General features: G+C 40.3%; 1 long non-coding RNA gene across 1 annotated transcript; it reads right to left on the bottom strand.

Moving 5' to 3' along the window:
• Positions 1-7,703: 7,703 nt before the first annotated feature.
• LOC131497236 (uncharacterized) lies at positions 7,704-19,496 on the bottom strand. The gene is made up of 3 exons (XR_009254822.1): positions 19,440-19,496; positions 19,189-19,339; positions 7,704-8,660 (listed from the first exon to the last, which is right to left on the bottom strand). It is a non-coding gene; the product is annotated as an uncharacterized LOC131497236 (long non-coding RNA).
• Between the last annotated feature and the right edge of the window lie 1,402 nt (positions 19,497-20,898).

Below are 20,898 nucleotides of genomic sequence, written 5' to 3'. Positions count from 1 at the left end.
AAGTGATGTATGTCACATGTCAGCAGAGTCAGTGAAAAGCCCAGGTATGATTCTCTAGTTCCTTCCTTCCTTGCATGAAACTAGTGAGACCATATGTTCCAGGTGGTATAAATAATAGTTGGAGCATGAATCAGCCTGGAAGAGTAATTCGTGGAAGGCAGTTGCTCTGGAGAGTTGCCCAAACCTGCAGCTGATTTTGCGTGAGGCAGTAATCATACAAGCCATGGGAGGGGCGTCTGGGTGGCTCAGTCGGTTGAGTGTCTGACTCTTGGTTTTGGCTCAGGTCATGATCTCGCGGTTCATGAGAGCGAGTCCTGCATCAGGCTCTGTGCTGACAGCATGGGGCCTGCTTGGGATATTCCCTCTCTCTCTCCCCCTCCCCTGCCCACACTCACTCTCTCTCTCTCAAGATTAATAAATAAATACTTAAAAAAGTCATATAAGCTATGTTAAGTATTGAGAAGTTGGGGTTTTTTTTTCCGTTGCAGCAAAACCTCGCGCATCAGATGAATGCAGGGCACGATGACATTAGAGAGATACAGAATGTTGGAAGTTTCCTTCTACACCATCTAACCCAACCCTTCTGTTTAAGGGTGAGGAAATTAAGGCCCACAGTGGTTAACTGACTTGTTCAAAGTCTTCGAGGGAGACAGGATCGGAGCTGGGATCACAACTCAGCTTTCCTAACATTTGGTTCAGGATCCCCATGGTGGGTACAGTCATGGAGGGCTCTGCCGTGGCTTAGCGAAAACAAAAGACCTGAAAGGACTTCTCATCGTGACCTTCCCTGCTCTGAGTCACTGGTGCTCCATTTGCTGGCCCCACAAACCTTACCAGGAAGTAGCTTCTTTTTTCTCGGCCAAAGCCCGGTAGTTACTGCTCTTTGCGGGGGGATGGATCTGAGCTGGCAGAAGTAAACACATTCCCCCAAAGCAGTGTAATGTGACATCACCGGAAACTTTAATAAAGGCGAAGAAGCTATAAATAGGAGGAGGGAAATATTCGAGCAGGATTCAATGTATTGTCCTGTGCGCAGCTTACTGGCTTTGGCCGTTAGTTAGTTAGTTTGTTTTGCATGTTTCAGCCTAGCTCCAGCACCAGAGTGGGTCTCGGACAGCACCTTCCCCCCGCCAGTCCCCCACTGCTGTCCCCAGTGCAGCATGCTCCCAGCACTGACGCTCCTAGGTTCCAGGCGAGGAGCTTTGTGGGTAAATGCTGGAGGTTCTGTTCTAGGCTGGGGCTCCAGATGATGAAGAAACCAACACCGATTATCATTTTTATATTCTGAGCCCTGACATGGAAGGAGCGCTTTCTCTCTCCTCTTGTTTTCCCTTTTTCACTTAGAACTTCTGCCCAAGAACTGGACATCGTGCTTGAATAGAGAGATTTTGTTTCTTTTTCAAAGTTTTCTCCTTTTTGTTTTCTCATTACACGGTCCTCATGTCTCAGCTACAGAAGCTATGCCCTTTCCCATGGGATCATAAACCTCACGAAGGTCAGAACTATGTATTATCATTTTTGTAGTTAGTACCTAGTTTGGGCCAGAATCCCTCAGGACAGTCTCTCATCATGTTCTTGTCTTCTTCTTTTCTTTTTCTTTCTTTCTTTTTTTCTTCTTTCTTTCTTTCTTTCTTTCTTTCTTTCTTTCTTTCTTTCCTTTCTTTCTTTCTTTCTTTCTTTCTTTCTTTCTTCCCTTTCTTTCTTTCTTTCTTTCCTTCTTTCATATTTTCTCTTTGGGTGATCTCATTCATGCTCAAATCTTCAATTATTATGTAAATAATTATAACAAACACCTATCTAGTGCTTACTATATGCCAGGCACTGTTCTCATGATATTTAATTCTTATGACAAATTAAAAGATAGAGGTTTTAAAGCCATTTTAAAAATGAGGAAAGGGAGGCACAGAGAAGTTAAGAACATTGAGAGGTTCTCAGAGCTAGTTATAGTTAGCAGGAGAAATGCGATCTGAACCCAGCAGTCTGGCTCCAGAGGGGAAACACTCAACAGCAGGTTGAGCTATCTTTCTATCTCTAAGTCCTTCAGATCTAGCCTAGATCTTTCTCTTGAGTACCAATGCCTGTGGCTGTCTCCATCCAATATCCCATAAACATTTCAAATTCCTGAGGTCAAAACCCAAACACATGATCCTTCCTCAAAAATCTGTCTCCTAACATACTTTATAGGTTTTATAGGTAGAACCCTAGCTTTTCTACCTTACTTTAGGTCACCAGTCACTCTCTGAGATCTCTTTCCGTTAACATGGTCAGTATTTATCCAAAAGAGTGTTTCTTTAATTGGGAAAACACTGAAGGCCAGAGAAAAAGAAAAGATCACATGATCAGAGCTGCACTTACACAAATTAAAAATATTAATATTTAGGATGGAGCCTGCTAGGCACTGGTTGTACAATGATAAAGACTCAGTTTTTGTCATCATGATTACGATGTCATCATTAAGATTTTTCCCATCCTATAAGATAAACTGAAGAAAATAGAAGAGGGAGGTAAAGAAAACAGGATTCCTGGTGGCAGGAGAGAAGTGTCTGGACTGGGCCAATGGCAAGTACAGTGGAGACACAGAAGCTGGAAACTCTGAGGACTTGAAATGGACAAGGTCTTGCACCTAGCTGACAATTGGAAAATGAAGAAGAGAGTGGGGTGGAGAATGACTCCAAGGTTTTGAATCTGCGTAACTGAGAGGCTGGAAGTGCAAATAATAAAAACGGGTAGTAAGTCCTGGAAATGATTTACTGCATTGTGCATTTTGAGTTGGAGTTGTTGACATGATATCCAGAAAGCATTTGGAAGGTCAGTATGGGAACTTTTGAGAGAAGCCGGGGCTAGAGACTTGGGAGGTTTGGGAGCCATGCACATGAATCCATGGGCTTGAAACCTTGAGCATGACTGAAGTAGCCAAGGATGCATGGAAATAGAGAGAAGGGCAAAGAGCATTCCTTCAGGGACCAGCACTTCTTGGGGTTGGAAGAGGAAAGGCAGAAAGAGTGGGAACAGTCCAAGAAGCAAAATCAGGATGGCAGAATGCCCAGCAACCAAGCCAGCAGAGGTTTTCCAGAAAGAGAAGAAGGTCAACCATGGAGAGATGGAGAGGCAGAAGCTTCCTTTTGACGACTTGTAGATTATTCATATCTATAAAATGCAGAATTTGGGTTTTTTTTGTTTATTTATTTATTTTTGAGAGCGGGGAGGGGCAGAGAGAGAGGGAGAGGGAGAATCCCAAGCAGGCTCCGTGCCGCCAGCACAGAGCCCAACGCGGGGTTCAACCTCACGAACTGCGAGGTCACGACTTCAGCCAAAATCTCAAGACGCTGAACTGACTGAGTCACCCAGGCATCCACTCCCCAACCCGTTTTGAAGTTTACTTGTTAAAATGCAGAATTTGTACAATGGTGGGGTTGGAGATACCACAGGTGTAAACAGGTTGATGCACGTTGAGAAATAGGTCACTGTCATGGTAAACTAGCTCTTCCAGGAAGTTTGGCTGTGAACAGCGATGTGACCAATTCAAGAAGCTGGAGCGACACAACTTAGTGTGATTGCCATCTACTTTCACTTCCTTTGGTAGTGTGGGCTGACTGAGTTTCTTTCTAGGCGTGTCTCTGTAGGGGCTGACCTTTTCTCAGCTTCATAATGAATCTCCATTAAAGACACCCATGGAAGGTACTAAGCCAGCCTGAAGAGGTTGCCTGGAGATGTGCTACAACGGTTGATTCAGGGAAGGAGAAGTAACACGGCTTTCTCTTTCCCACTGCAGAAAGCAGAGTACAAATATTTTGCTGTCACATCTCTGCCTTTCTGTGATTTTTTTCTTCAGGTTATAGGAAGAAGCACCAAAAATTGTAGGATGATCTTTTAATGAGAATTGCCCCGACTTTTGTATGCCTCCATAGTGATTTTTATTCAGGGACTCAATTTCCCTAGATGCTTGAAATTGATGGGTTGTATAATTTTACCCAATGACACTTTTTTATATAGAAAATGTCATCATTAGGTAAAGATGTTATTGTATCTGATTATATTTAATTTCTGGGTATTGAGAAAATGGTTAAGGTATATTTTATGTATATTGCTAGTGATCAAATTCCCTTTAAGAAATCAGGTTTGTGGATAAGTGACGGACAATGAAGAAAATCTTTTCTGGTGGAGAGTGGGGAGTGCTCTAAAATTCATGGTCACTTCATGGGCCTCCACCATGATAAAAATCAACACTAAAACTAACTAGCTTCATGGAGCACCTGGGTGGCTCAGTTGGGTAACCATTTGATTTCAACTCAGGTCATGACCTTGCAGTCCATGAGTTCGAGCCCCCTCATAGGCTCTGTGCTGACAGCTCAGAGCCTGGAGCCTGTTTCGGATTCTGTGTCTTTCTCTCTCTCTGCCCCTCCCCCACTCATGCTCTGTCTCTCTCTCTCTCACAAAAATAAACAAAAAAAAAAACTAGCTTGAAATCCTCTTTGTCTTTCTTGATCTGGGAGGAGGCATACAACATCCTGAAAAATCACACACAAACAATATGGTCATCTTCAACATAGACAGGAGGACAACTTTAGGCTTCCCAGCAGTAGATGTTATAGACCAGAGAAACAATGCTGCACCAAGATTCGCAAAGTCAAGCTATTTTGACCCTCTCTTTGTCATTTAACGAATGGTCTTAGTTTGTGGCAATAACGATTTAGCATTTGGACTTGGGCAGCTTAAAATTAGCCACACATCAGAAGGCTAAAGACATACCACCATATGTCAATTAAAAAGATCGAATGGAATTTTGGTCTTCAGATAAATCAAACGATACTACTAAAACAAAGACAAAAATCAGGGAAAAATCTACAAGTAGCGTGTGAATGGCAAATGTTTGTATTTTACTGTGGGAATCCATATTTTCACTAGGAAGTGGGATCTGATTTTATTTCAGGGATTAGGTTCTAAAATCAGAGTGTAAGACAAAATTATCCTCAACAGTTCTCTAATTGCTCTGAAAATGTAAACTTCTGTGATTTCTCAGAGTGTTTTGGTCATGGCCTCCACATCTCTGGGGAGTATAGTCTAAGGGTAACTTTGAATAGTTGCACCCCCCTTCTCTCTATCTCTTTCACACACACACACACACACACACACACGCACGCACCCTTGAATTTCCAGAAATGTAGTGTGACTATTTTGGACTTTGCTATAAAACAGGTGAGTTATTTCTCTATGTTGTGACTGTTTCCTGCCCTAAAAACAATCCATATTGCACTTCTATGTAGACTTCTATGGTTCCCAAGTAAGAGCTACTCTTTACCAGCCATTGTCTTGATTATAGATGTGACAATGCATTACTGAGGAGGAAAATAAAATTGCTTCTTGAGGCATACCCTCAAAAGTCAACCAGAGATCATAGAGTTTAGGGTTTATAGTTTTAATGGTTGTTTCTTTTGCTTCTTAAACCATCTGTGTCGTAGGTCAATTAACATTTCCTGAATGCTCATTATGTGCCTCTGCTTTCGTTCAATTAGTAATCTCATTCAGTCCTTCAGTGGCTCTGTGACATTCATCTTGTATGTGAGAGATCAAGGCTCTATGAAGTGTCCAAAGTCGAATTACCAGACAGGAGCATAGCTAGGATTTGAAGTCCTATCGATCGAGTGCAAACACAGGTATGTTTTTCTCTTTCTATATTATAAAGTTTTCTTTCGTTTCCCACAATAGGAAAATCATGCAATTATTTTTTCTCTGTTTTAAGAGCATTCCTCTGAGGTTTTACATTCTTCATGAGTTTGGACTCTCAGTTGGGAAAGAGGTGAAACTCTTTAAAATCCTACCTGCCCCTGCCCCGCCCCCCCCCCCCCCCCCAATTATCTTGAATGTCTTCTCAATACCCTTCAACAGAAGAAGGGCATTACAGGTACTGTTGTAATACAAATTGGAAATGAAATGAAGCCCTGAACTGAGACTGTGGTTCCCCGGAATGGTCTTCCTGTGGTGGGAATAAAGACCATGTTCAACAGGAGCAACTGGGGCTCTGAGGGGTCATGGACAAGGTGGGTCATGAAGGGAAGAGAGGGCAGGCTCTGAGATGCTTGCTTGAGACCGGGAGTGGCTTGAACAGAGTCACAGGGACTCTTTGTGTGAGAAATAGTCTCTTAGGACTTAGTGTAGATGTGGAAAGGTGGCTGGAAAAAAGTGAAAAGAATCATTTGAATTCATTCATTCGTTCATTCACTCAATAAACACTCATTTTTCAGTCTTGTGTACCAGATCTTGTGTCCAAGATCTTATTCCAGTACTCTGAGTGGCTCAGAGAAACACAAGACTCTTTTTCTTTTATGGTTGGAAATATTAAGAATTTAATGAGTAGATGCTACCTTGAAAATGCTTGGATACATGTATTTTTTTAATTAAAAAAAAAAATCTTCATTAATTTTGTTTGCCAAAGGGCTGACTATTGAACACATTCAGTTGAATTTAAACTTTTCATGGAAAGGGTCAACCAATTCCTTTGTTTTTCTTTTTCATTTTTTATGGAAATTTCCAGTCCAGTCCTCCTGACCGGATTTCATTTTGTCAGGTTCCTACTTTGCCTTATCTACCGAGAATCTTCTCCAGCTCCATGGTGACAGACAACAGAGAGGGAAAATATTTTGGGCCAAAGTTTGAGAACACTTGCCTCATATAAATTCACCCTAAGCTCAGTTCTTCAGGATTTCAAAGTGCATGTTTTCACTGAAAGAAATGTAACCCTCATGCTTTTAGTTCCTTACACTGTTAATCAAAATGTCATTATTGAAGAGTAATTTGACGTCTAAAGAATATTTTCAGTTTTTTAAGTAAGTCTAATTTTTAAAAATGGAAAGTTATGATAGGCTGTGGGCATGAAATCTGAAAACAAAGATTACTAGGGAAAGTTTGACAACTGCCATTTAAAAAAATTTACTTATTTTCTTTTTCTTTTTAAATTTTTTGGCTTATTAGTTCATTTTATTTATTTTCTCAGTCTTTTTGAAATATAGTTGGGGCACCTGGGTGGCTCAGTCAGTTAAGCATCTGACTTCGGCCAGGTCATGATCTCACAGTCCATGAGTTCGAGCCCCACGTTGAGCTCTGTGCTGACAGCTCAGAGCCTGGAGCCTGCTTCCGATTCTGTGTCTCCCTCTCTCTCTCTGCCCCTCCCCTGCTCATGCTCTGTCTCCCTCTCTCTCTCAAAAAATAAATAAGCATTAAAAACTTTTTTAAAAAGAAGCAATATAGTTGACACAGAGGATTGTATAAATTTAAGATGTACTGTGATTTATATATGTTATCGTATATGTTTAAGGCGTATAATGATTTGGTATATATTTCAAAATGGTGACTGCAATAAGTTTAGTTAACATACATCTTTTTTGTTTTCATTTATCCACAGGTAGAGGAGATGTAAGGATCAGTCTAAAAATGTAACCTTAAGTTCTATGTAGTTTCAGTGATAAACATAAAATACAATTATGTTAAACATATATTTCTCAGAATAACGCCTTGTATATGGTAAATACTCACACGTTAGTTGCTATCACTATTATGTGTAAGTTGATATCAACACAGCAAATGTTTATTATTGTGTTTTAATTTCTCTAAATTACAATATTCATATTATATACCAGGAACTGTGTTGGCTCATTACAGTTTGCTTTACTGGTGATCTTCTTGTCTGAAGAACGCGAAACCTCAGATTTTAGTGCTTAGGACGAATTGTACGTCTAGAATTTCTGTTGAATTTTGCTACTACCATTTCAACATAGGTGTGGAGAAAGAATGTATTTGGAGTGCACATTGATTCAGATTCTCACCCTAAGCTCATCCAACAATCTTTCTTTGAGAACATTCTTTGGGCTAGAATTTTAGGGTACAGAGCTGTTGGCCCTAGTCTTCGGTAGTTTTACAGAGTAAGTGGAGGAAACAGATGCACAAGCAGATAAATTGGATGTGAGGGGGTGAGTGCTGGTAGTTAGCTGTGGGAGCCAGAGCAGATAGCAGCCTGGGGGAAGTGAAGAAAAGTTCCCCAGAGGAGAGGGCATTTGGTCAAGGTTTGAAACGATGGATACGAGCTGCCTCAATTTCTTTATCTGTAAACAGAGGCAGTTGGACAGGATTCCTTTTTACTCCAAACTTCCATGATTTTAATGCTGTGGATCCCACTTTATCAATAATGAGGGACATTGGCATTGGGTCTTTGCATTTTGATTTTTGCAGGAGATCTTATCTGCACAATTCTTGTGGCCTCTCAATCTACAGCAGGAGCATCAGTTGACTGTTCAGCTGTTCTGCTATCCTGCCAGATGGCTGAGCTTTTAGATTTCAGGACAAAGAATTCACACAACTGGCTGAATGTTTCGCTTTTCATCAGAATATTTTGGCATCAGGTGGACAATAACCATGGACAAACTTCAGGAATCTCAGTGATTTGGATTCGGTACAGAGAAAATAATAGCTTAGATTCTGATTTGAAGTGAAGCTCAATTATCCTCAGCCAAAAAATAGCCTTTCTTCTTCCAAATGGTCTAAGATGCTCATTAGCTCTGGCTTTGGTCCTGGGGTATTTTTGTAATGAAGTCGGCTGAAAGTTTGCAGGACAGATGGAGTTACCATCTTTCATGGGGTTGTAGAAGAGAGCAGAGCTGAGTTAGTGACTGGAAGAAATAAAATATTCAATAAGAAGAAAGGACCAAAATGTCACCTGGGTGATTATGTAATCGTGCCCAGATCTTTCTCAGCAATTCTTTGGTAATTATAGTGGTATTTTTAAACAAGCCAACATTATTGAGGTAAAAATGCACACATTGTATAAGTGTACAGTTCCTTGAGTTTGGAACTGGTGGATTTCTGCCACAAAAAAACCATCGTGCAACTGAGATATAGAATACCATTGTCAGCCCAAAACACAGTCTTTCCTCCACAGTCCTTCTCCAGCCCACAGCCCAACTTTACATAACCATTAATCTGCTTTCAATCACTGTAGATTAGATTTGTCTTTTCCGGAACTTCATATAAGTGGAATCACAGTATACTCTTTTTGTGTCTGCTTTCTATCACCCAGTATGTTTTTAAGACACATTCATGTTGTTGAGTGTCTCAGTAATTTTTCCTTTTCATATTCATATTTCACTGTTTGCAATACCACAATTTTTCTTTTTTTTTTTTTTAATGTCTATTTTTGAGAGAGACAGACAAAGTGTGAGTGGGGGAAGGGCAGAGAGAGAAAGGGATACGTAGAATCTCAAGCAGGCTCCAGGCTCCTAGCTGTCAGCACAGAGCCTGATGTGGGGCTCGAACTCGGGAACGGCGAGATCGTGACCTAGGCTGAAGTCAGACACTGAGCCAACTGAGCCCCCCCCCACCCCCCCCAGGCACCCTTGGAATACCACAATTTCTTTACCTGCTAACTTGTTTGTGAACAATTGGGCTGTTTCCAGTTACAGGCTCTATGACTAAAGATGCTATGAACATTCATGGACAATTCTTTGTGTGGATATATATTTTCATTTCTCTTGGATAAGTACTTAGGAGAGAAATTACTGTACCTTGTGTGGTAATGGTATGTTTTAACTTTATAGGAAAATGCCGAACTGTTCTCCAAAGTCGTCCTACTGTTTTTGCATTCCCGTCATCAACATTTAAGGGTTCCAGTTGCTTAATATCTTGGTTAACGCAGTTTTTAGAATTTTAGCTTTTCAAACACGTATGTAGTGGTTATACATTGTTGTTTTAATATGCATTTTCCTGATGACTAATGACTTCTAGCAACTTTTCATGTGCTTAGTGGCCATTCACATACACTTATGTGTTGAGTATTTCTCTCTATTTTTTTTTTTTGCAATGGTTTTGAAGCTTCCATGTCATTCCATGAAGAGGCCTTGGGGCCATGATAGGTGGATTGGATTTTGTTTAAAATTATTTATCTTGAAGACACGTTTTCATGACTAAAAGCAAATCGAAAAACATGGGTTTAAAGCAAAATTGGGAAGGAGGTGAATGTGGCTTTCGGTGTTACCATTCCTTTTCTTCCTCAGGGCCCACACTGTAAGTAACAATGTATGTGGGGAGCACAAGTCTTACAGACAGGTTTACAGTAGAGAGAAACATGCCAGGCTCTGGAGTCAAAGAGATATGTGTTTACATCCAGATTTTGCCATTTGTTGGCTCTATAAACTTGGACAAATTTATTATCTCCTTTGAGTCTATCGTTTTATTAGTTGTAAAATAATATAACTACTATAATAATATTGTAATGGGATTAATAATATCTGACCAGTAGGTTATTCTGAGGATAAAATGAGAAAATAAATGTCAAGTGTCTAGAAGTGTGCCTAGCACACAATAGTTATGCATCCAATGTTAGTTTCCTTCTATCTCTCTCTCCCCCTAAACTTGTTCTACTTCTCTCCCTTTATTTTATTTATTTTAACTTTTTTTAATGTTTATTTTTTGAGAGAGACAGAGACAAAGTGTGAGCAGGGGAGGGGCAGAGAGAGAGAGGAAGACACAGAATCCGAAGCAGGCCCCAGGCTCTGAGCTGTCAGCACAGAGCCCGACGCAGGGCTCGAACCCACAAACCGTGAGATCATGACCGGAGCCAAAGTCAGACGCTCAACCAACTGAGCCACCCAGGCGCCCCTCCCTTTATTTAGAATCATAAGATTCCTCACCATGCCACTTCATCTTTCCTACCCTTTACAGGCTCTAGACTTAGATTGATTCTTCCTCCATTCTAACATTTACTGTTTTGTATTCTCCTCTCATAGACTCCTGCTGAATGTATGAACAGCTCATCTGATAAAACATAATTTCTGATGCTTCCGGTTCAGTTTTTTTGTTTTTTGTTTTTTTTTTTTTAGGATTGCTTTGGCTGTTTGGGGTCTTCTGTAGTTCCATACACGTGTTAGGATTGTTTCATTTAGCTCTCGTAGTATTTTCATAGGATAGTGTCAAATCTATAGATTGCTTTGGGTACTATAGACATTTTAACAATGTTTGTTCTTCCAATCCATGAGCATGGAATGTTTTTCCATCTTTTTGTGTCCTCTTCAATATCTTTCAAAAGTCTTCTATGGTTTTCAGAGTACAGATCTTTTGTCTCTTTAGTTAGGTTTATTCCTAGGTATCTTACCATTTTTGGTGCAATTGTAAATGGGATAGATTCCTTGATTCCTTATAGGGGAAGGGGGGCAAAAGGAGAAGAGAGGGAAACAAACCACAAGAGACTCTTAATGATAGAGAACAAACTATGGGTTGATGGAGGGAGGTGGGTGGGAAGTGGGCTAGATGGGTGAAGGGTACTAAGGAGGGCACTTGTGATGAGCACTGGGTGCTGTATATAAGTGATGAATCACTGAATTCTACTTCTGAAACCACTATTGCACTATATATTAACTAACTAAAATATAAATAAAAGAATTTAAAAAAACACATAATTTCTGTTAAGGTGGTGATGGTTGATAATATTTCAAAGTTTTCATAAATATCTAATTCAAGAAGTAGGATCAAGGGAAGAACGAGAAATGGAAGAATTTAAAGTCCATGGAGGGCTGATTAGGGTAGGTAGTGATTTTGGTATGGTTGCCTTTTCCCAGATCTCCATAAATCACAGTACATAAGTGGTTTTTTGCCAGGGGGTTGGTCTGCACTTGGACATTTTCAATTAGTTCCTTTTTGAGCTTCCTTCTCTCCATTTTTATAAGCTTTTTTTTTTTTTTTTAACCATCATTGTCTAGCAGGCCAGAGCCATATGAATGACTTTACAAGCCAAGTAATTGTTCTTTAATAAATGTGTTTCTCCAGTACTTGTTGATTGCTTATGGATTAGTGGCACATTTCATAGAGATTTTAAGACTTCTGATAAAACTGAAATTACTTGTAGTTGTAGTAGTAAAACCCTGACTAAGTAGATAGACCTAGAACTGGTCCTCTGGATCCTACTTTGGAAACCCATACAATATCTAGGATAATAGATCTTCAAGGGCAGTTTGGATGATAATCAGCTCTACCTCAAAGATATTGTGAAATCATGGAATAATAGACTATTATGACTGGAAGAGCTTCAGGGAACAGTTAGTGTAACCCCACACCCAGTTTTCAGATGAGAATATATATTATTGCGATTACAAAGCCATTTCTTGACAAATATTGGTCTGTTGACCTGGACAGTGCTGACCGTATTCTGAGATAGCTGATTCATTAACTTCTTGGCTGTCCCTTTTCATAATCAAAGTCACAATCCTTGATTCTGGTTACTGTTAGTCTATGCCGGTTTGTTAACGCATCTTATTTTTTCTACTGCTTTGGGACCAGAGAGTTCTGTGGAATATTAACATTATGCAAATAAAGCCAAGCTACCCACACGACACTTCAGGTCCTAAAGTGAGCTAGCTTCTTCTTTGCCAAATTATCTTTAGGAACAAGAAAACAAACAACTAACAAAAAAAATGTTTATAACTTCCAGGAGATAGTTGTCCATGAATGGGTTTTACACTTGAAACTTTATCCACTTCACAAACAAAAATATGTTTCCCTGGACAGCTGAAAAAGATAGCCTTCAAACAGGGTAGCTGGACTGACATACATCTAAGTTATCCCAACTGAATATTCCTGGAAAACTCAGTTCTATTCTGAGAATGAAAAGTTATAAGAGAAAGTTTGTGGATACTTTGGCACTATTTGCTTTTATCTGTCACATTGAGCTACTCTTGGTGGAACACCCTTAAGAGGCTTTGAAATACTAAAATGTCCTTCTTGAAACAGTGTATGCCTCCACCCATTGAACAGAATTGGTCAATATCAAGTCTTCATTGGAAAAACAGAAGGCAACTCAGAAGAGCGTAGTGGGAACACTGTTGAGAAAGAATCTACATCCAAGTGCTGGGTGTGTGGAAAGGGAATAGAATTTTCAGCTTAAAATTTAAAATTCAGGGGTGCCTGAGCGACTCAGTCGGCTAAGCATCCAACTCTTGATTTTGGCTCAGGTCATGATCTTGCAGTTTGTGACTTCAAGCCCCACGTTGGGCTCTGCGCGGGCAGCGTGGAGCTTGCTTGGGATTCTCTCTCTGCTCCTCCCCTGCTCGTCGTGCTGTCTCTCTCTCAAAATAAATAAATAAAATTAAAATGATAGAATTCAAAATTATTATTTTTTTAAATATTCAGAAACAGTAAAAGATGGAAGTCACCATCACTAATGAGCTTATGAAGTAGGATCAAGCATACTTGTAAGTTAGCATAAAGAGCGTGTTAGGAGAGAAAAGTGCAAAATATTTTTTAAACCTCCAAACTTGGAAAGACTGTAAGTTGTAAGAAACATTTTTTTTTTAAGATTATAAAGTGAGTCTTTAGTATTGGATAGTGCTTATAAAAGTTTTGGAGGAGGCCTGGCTGAGAGGATAAGGATTTTCTTTTGGGATTTACAGCGAGATTGATTTTTTTATTTCGAAAGAAAAAAACCTGAAGGTCTTGTGGAAACTCACATTGCTGGGTCCCACTCTCAGAGTGTGTGATTCAGTAGTTCTGGAACGGGGTCTGAAAACGTGCATTTCTAAGTCCCAAGGTAATACTGAAACTGCCGTGTCCCAGGACCACTTTGAGAACCAGTGACTGGCCAATTCCATTATTTTACACAGGCAAAACTCAGGCTAAATTTATATTTTAGTGACATGGCCAGGGTTACATGGTTAAGTCTGGGCAGACCGAGACTAGACTTAAAAGTTGTGGACTCCAACTCCATAAGCATTTAGATGAGGTAGTTCTAGAAAACATACTATCTTTAAAACAGGAATCGTCTTGTTTTATCTTTAGGCCTCGAAATGTATGGCAACCAATGGCAGTAAGACATTTTAGGGCAGCAAATGTACATGGTAGAAAAGAAGAATGAATCTAGTTTGAAACAGAACCTGGTGAAGAGTTACAGGAGGGCCCTAGGTGCTGTAATTCTCTGTTTTAACAACAATTTACTTATTTTACTCACTGCAAGTCTCCCCTTAGCTAAAATATGAGCTCCCAAATGGCAAAAACATGTATTTCTCTTCACTGCTGCACCCCCAGCTCCTGTACTGTGCCTGGCACACAGGGAGACTTCAGTCAATGTTTGTTGAGTGATATGGATGTGATGGTACACTTACTGAGGGCTCAACACTGGAACAGGAACATTTCCCCTTGTTTTCTCCTGTGCATGGGTAGTGCTGGAGTGAAAGCAAACTTTGCCTTCTTCTTAATCATGGCCAAGAGAAAACCCTATAGCTGTTCCAGACAGGATATGCCTTTGGCAAAAGTTGCCAAGTTTCTCAGGGCTCCCAAATCAAAACTTTGTGGCATGTCTGTACCAACGGGGACCACCTTGTGAGCTCTCTCTCCAGGAGAGGATGGATTTCAAAGTCATCTTTAATAATAATGAACAGTCACTAGTCACTGAGCCCTTACAATTTGCCAGGTACTATTCTAAGGGCATTGTATGTATTACCTCACTTAATCTTTAGAACTTCCCAAAGAGTGGGGCTCTATTGTTGGCCCCATTTGACAGATGAGGACACTAAAGCCCTATAGAGGTTAAGGAGTCACTCAAGGCACATGACTGATGAGTATTGGAGCTGGGGGAAGTCTGACTCCATACACCATATCCTTAACTGACCACTGGATCTTTTTATGGCTTTGTGAGCCAACGAGAGCTACACACATTCTTCATATGGGAGAAGAAGTCTTGAGGCACACAGAAACCATGCCTGGATTTCACCCTCCCTGGGCTGACTCAAATTGTCTCAAACCTACCCGACTTAGGGGAAAAGTTCTCGGGAATAGAAGTAATTGGAGGGCTATCGCAGGGCTTACAATGAAATGCCAGAAGCAAGTCCAAGGCAGAGAGAATATATACATAAAATCAGGGGCCTAGAAAACATGTAATGGCTTTGAGATGTTTTCTTTGAAGTCCAGTGGCTAGAGGTTCAGAGCAGAATTTTCTATAACATGTTATCCATCTATCCGGAGAGTAAAATATTTTAGGCAGGCTTTCTCTCTGTATTTGAAAGGGGAAAAATAGCCCCAACGGTAATAAAGACTTGAGTAAGAAAGTTTTTTCTTAAACTTCTTTCTGAATAGTTGACTATTCAATGTAGACATTGAAATTAACACTTGAGTTCTGAGATCATTTTTCTCTTGACATTATCTGCATTGTTACATTGAATAAACCCAGAGTAGGGTATCCTTCCTGTTGGTGCTTTGAATGCTGGATACCACTTATGAATTCTTCAGTCCTGCTTATAGGAACATGTTAGGACACCATGATTATCTGAACGGATTGCTCTTTGGAGATCCCACTAGCATTGAACATAAGAAATGGAAGGGGCAGGGCTGAGTACCCAAGTGCTCTTATTCCGGCCAGGAGCTCTTTTTTGGGTTCCCATCACTCCTCATGTGCTCCCCTTATTTCTGTGTCTTATGCACCTCTAAACTGCCCGGATTTATTGGTGCCATGCAACTGTTCATTGAACATGGGTGATGGAGTTCCTTTTCACACAGGGGGAGATGTTCTGGTTTTCAAGGGACTTGTTAGTTAATTGCCATTAGATTTGCTTATAAATTGGTACCTTTGTCAGATTTGAGTGAATTATGCTGCATAATAAACATGTGCATGATAAATATGCTCTGAATCTCAGTGGCTTCCTGTGTACATTTATTTTTTTTCCTCGTGTAACATAAGGGTCACAGGTCTCTACCAGGTCTGCCCTACATGGCCTCTCCCTTCCAAGCTGAACGATCAGTTTCCTTCTGAGATATGCTTTTTGTTATGGATTGATTTGTAGCCCCACAAAATTCATATCGTAAGCCTTGACTCTTAGCATGTGACTTTATTTGGAGATATGTTCTCTAGAGAGGTAATCAAGTTAAGATGAGCTCATTAGAGTGGCCTTAACGCAGTATGACTTATGTCCTGACTAAAAGGAAATTTGGAGACAGGTACCCAAGGGAGAATGCTATGTGAAGAGACACAGTGAGAAGATGGCCATCTACAAGTCAAAGAGAAGGACCCAGAACAGATCCTTCCTTCATCCTCCTTAGAAGGAACCAAACTTACTCACACCTTGATCTTGGACTTCTGCCTTCAGAACCATGAGACAATGAATTTCTGTTTAAGACATGCAGTTTGTGGTACTTTTTACAGAAGTCTTAGAAAACTAAGACAATCATCTTGTAAGGGCGATGCAGGAGCAAAATGCCCAGCCAAGCCAGTCATGTTTAAAGTGTCTTCTAGTTGGATAGGGCATATCCACTCACAGTCTATTGGTCAGTGCAAGTCACATGATCAAGGTTTGGAGGTATGCTCTTTCCTGTGGGGTGGGATACAAGGGGAGTGAATATTTGCAAAATATATTTCAATCCACTCCAATTAGACATACCAGCCTTGCTAATGTCAGAAGACTAGAGGACAGTCTAGCCCTCTTAGATTCCCCTTATCTTCAGAAGTTGACTATTCAAACCTATGTGTTAGCTTGAAGAGAATACTCCCCTCTCCCTTGCCTTACCTGCCGACTTGACTGTGGTCATTCCGTTTATATTGATATGATTCATGGGCTTGCGAGTTTACAACAAAATATCTGGATAGAACAGTCCAGCTAATTACCCATTTCGTGCATGTGTCCTTACTCTCCCACTGCTGCAGGAAGATCTCCAAGCTTGGATCTGATTTCTCAAGAAGGAAAGAGCTTACTCCCTCTGAGGTGGCCCATTCAACCACTGGCCAGACCAATAGAAAGTTCCTCCAAATACAGAACTGAGCAATTTCACGTTTGGGGTCTGTCAGGCTTATACACGGTCCTCAAATCATGTAGAGTTGACAAAAGGCCTCTCGAACTTTGAATCAGGCACACATATAAATAAAATCCTTGTTTAGAAAAACACTCTGCTTCTTGTCACTTTTTGCTTTTATCTTCAGGCAGGACAATGTTATTAGGGGTCCCTCAGAACCACCTTGCCTAGATTCAGTGGGAGTGATGTGCATTATATGTGCACATTCCAGGTTTCGCTAAGGAAAAATTTCAGTTTGAAGACGTGATACCTGCAGCGAGTACGTTAATTTCATAAAGGTCCTTGACCTTAGTGTTATAGTTTCTTAGTGTATTACATTTAAAAAAATGAGGCCCACGTTTTCTTCTTTTAATGATTTTTGACTTTGACTTTTTTTGATATTCATATTGCCATATTTGCTATATAATTTTTGATATAATTCTTTTTCTTGATATAATTATTTTTTGATATAATTCTTTTTCTTGATTCTTCAATATTTGACCTTGTTTTATTGTGCTTAGGTGTATTTTTTTAAAATGGAAAATAAATATTTGTAAGAGCAATTTTTTTTTGTCTTTTAACATGGAAAATTTTACCTGTTCGCTCTGATTAGTGACAAATATTTGCTGTGCTTTAAATTTTTGTTTATTATTATCTGCCTACACATCTGACCTCCTGTTTCATTGCATGGTCAAGGAGATGGGATGATGGATAATAAGTGCATATTTTTATATGTAGTTATTTAATTAATTATCCCAATAATGTCTTGGCTCCCTCCAATTCTTTATAGCTATTGACTGAATTTAGAGCACTCATCGACCAATCCAGGGCAGTGCTCTCTTACACGTGGATTTGATTTTCTCTGGTCTTTTTTACTCTTGGTCCATTACCACCTGTCTACCTTTAATGAATTCCTCACCGTTTTTGATTTCCTAATGATATTCTTTTTTGTGTTCCACTGCTATTGAGATTTTCTTTTTGTTAAAAAAAATTCTACATGTTATGGGAACCGAGTAAGAGGAAAAGAAGGTACATGTATACAGTCAGCTATGTTGCTCTAATTCTCCAAGATCTTATTTCTAAATGCTTTTGCTTTCGAGAGGGGAATGGTGGGGTGTGTGTATGTGAGGAGCGTGCGTGCGTGCGTGTATGTGTGTGTGTGCGCGTGTGTGTCTAATGTTTCCTCTGTTGCAAAAATTCTGGGTTCTGCTTCTCTTTTATCTTTTTTGTTCTTGAGGGGATGGGTGTCTTTTATTCTTTTCTCTTTATCTTCACTGGTTTTATTTAAAGTCAAATCAGTTGGCTTCCCAATATCCATTATAATAGATATTGTGCTCTCCTGCCCAGTCTGTTTAGGGGTGGGAGCTGGGGACCTACCTGTAGCATGATTAATTTTCATCACTGTGCTTTCAAAAATAAAATGCAGCTGATTATCATTAATTGTGTTGCCATTATAGTGAGGTATGGATAGTCAATCATCCACTGTGCCATTAACAGATGCCGTTTTAGGGGAGTTAAAAAATCCTAAAAATTTCGGTCCACTGCCACACATAAAGTCCCCACTCTGGACATTCTGAGCCGGCACTTATTAGAAGTGTTCTTAGGTTGCTGAGCAGTTCTGAGGATTATTGTCATTTGAGTCATTTATGCCTGGAGTTGAAAGGGGCAACTGTCTAAAACAAGCTCTCAAACTCGTCCATCTTATCAGAATCATCTAGGGAGGTTAAAAACATGCCTGGGTCTATTCCCAGAGATTTTGGTATAAGCAGTTTTGTGTGTAGCCTGGACACTGAGAGCTCTAAAAATTCCCAGGGTGTTGCTGCAAATTTGGAGGAACACTGCTCTGAAACACCAGTAAGCAGAAGGTAGAACACCAGTATCATGCCTCAAAATAGATGGCAAATCTCACAACTGGGCAAAATCTCATCTAAAAATCCTCAGCCCGGGGCGCCTGGGTGGCTCAGTCGGTTAAGCGTCCGACTTCGGCTCAGGTCATGAGCTCACAGTTCGTGAGTTCGAGCCCCGCATCAGGCTCTGTGCTGACAGCTCAGAGCCTGGAGCCTACTTCACATTCTGTGTCTCCCTCTCTCTCTGCCCCTTTCCTGCTCATGCTGTGTCTCTCTCTGTCTCAAAAATAAATATAAACATTAAAAAAAATAAAAAATAAAATAATTTTAAAAATCCTCAGCCCGACTTTCAGATTGTTACCAGTGGGAACACAAAGCTCTCCCAGTGGGAAGGGGAGGGGAAATGGACCCCACCTCTCGGAGGGTGAAGCAGCATGCTTGCAGAAAGGGAAAGGAATGATGGAACAATCTTTGGAGACCATCTGGCACTAGAGTATTCTTAAATAATTTTAGGAATGTATATCTTATTTCTCAATTGGACGACACTTACCTCAAATCCTGGGATGATGTATTTTCTCTTTTAATCTCTCACATGGTGCTCTGTACACAGCCTATACTCAACAAGTAGATATTGCTAAGCTGATATTAATGCAGTAAGTCCAAGGGTGAGCAAGTGTGGGAAGAGTAATTGACTTTTTCATCTGGGAGAGAATCCAAAAACAGAAGAAAAAGAGATGGAAATTTTCTTAGAGAACTACAAGTTTCCATGATGCATCTTGACTTCCAGGGAATGAAACCTACCTTTAAATTTTCCTTCCTTCCTGCCCTCCCTTATTTCTTCCTTTTTATGCCTGGCTGGGTAACCTTAAATGACCTCCAGTTTCAGAGGAGAAGTGAGGGGAAGTGCTCGCCAGGCCTTGCCACCTCCCTGTGTTGTCATGACGACAGGAGGAGCTTGTTTCTGAGGCCCCAGCCTGCAGGCACTTCTTCTAAAAACCCAAGGCCTCCTTTGTTTTTCATCAGTTCTGGATGCCTGTACTTGATTGCCACACAGCCTTTTCTTTGAATTATATTTTAAAGATTAATGGTGTGTGGAAGAACATTCAAGGTTTAGATTTCCATCAAGAGACTCATAAAATACGCATGTAAAATAGAACTGTGGCAACAGCATGGTTCTTGAGGATTTTAAAGTATGAATCTAAAGTTGCTTATAATCTGGATTTTTCTCTATTTCCCACTGAAATGGTCCAGCTTTTGAATCAGGTCTGTAGAGAGCCTTTGGTCTCGGGACTACGCATGCCCTTTAGTCACATATATATATTTTTTTCTAGGCAGCCCTTTACCTTGTTTCTGGTGGGCAGTCATGGGTCACGCATGGTAAAAAAGTAAGGAGGCATCATGGGAGGTGATTGTCACAGCCCTGCCTTGTGGAGGAGAGCTGTTGGAATGTTGGGTTCCAATGGTTTTTGGGTTCCAATGGTTGGGTTCCAATCAGAAGGTTGTCTTGGTTTTCCCAAGAGATGTTTTGCTTTATCTTTAACTCAGAACAGATTTGGAATTTCTAATAAATTAGAATAGAACTACTAATATATATTATATACGTATATATAATGAAACCTCTTGTCTGGGTTAAGAGTTGGGAGGCCTGCATTCTAGTCCTGGTTCTGCTACTGTCTTACTGTGGGCCCGCAGTTAAGTCTTGAACATTCATGGCCTCAATTTCCTCATCAGATGGTCTCCAAGGTCCTCCCTAGTTCTGATGCACCATGATGTTTTCACAGCTTTTGTCTGTGCTCAACTCACCTCTGCCACCACCTTCCTTTCAACTGCCTTTTTGTTCTTTTCCTTTGAAATCAACTCTCATACTGGGTTTCAGTTAAGTTGGAAATGAATATATAGATCCTTTTTCTTTTTCTTTTCTGTCATGATAATTAACAGCTCTTGGACACGCATCTAAGAGTAAGCCTGGTTTTTGAGTAGAAGAATAGCAACACATTGTGCCGAGGATAAGCCATCACGGTTTCTTCTCACTGTTCTTTAAGTGTCTCAGTTTGATCCTGCCTCAGGGTCTTGGTACATCCTGTCCTTTGAGCCTAAGTGCCCTTTCCCTGGATCTGGACCTGCCTCACTCTTTCTCATTATTCAGGTCTCAGCTGGAGTGTCCTTCACTCTCACCATCCGGGTGCTCACACACTAGCAGATCACCTAAGTTATCTCTCTCTGAAATTATCACACTTATGTATTTTTAGTCAACATCTGC

Source organism: Neofelis nebulosa, chromosome 2, assembly GCF_028018385.1.
Source record: "Neofelis nebulosa isolate mNeoNeb1 chromosome 2, mNeoNeb1.pri, whole genome shotgun sequence".
NCBI lineage: Eukaryota > Metazoa > Chordata > Mammalia > Carnivora > Felidae > Neofelis > Neofelis nebulosa.
Note: the sequence above shows the minus strand (reverse complement) of the source record. Positions and strands in the feature narration are given on the sequence as shown.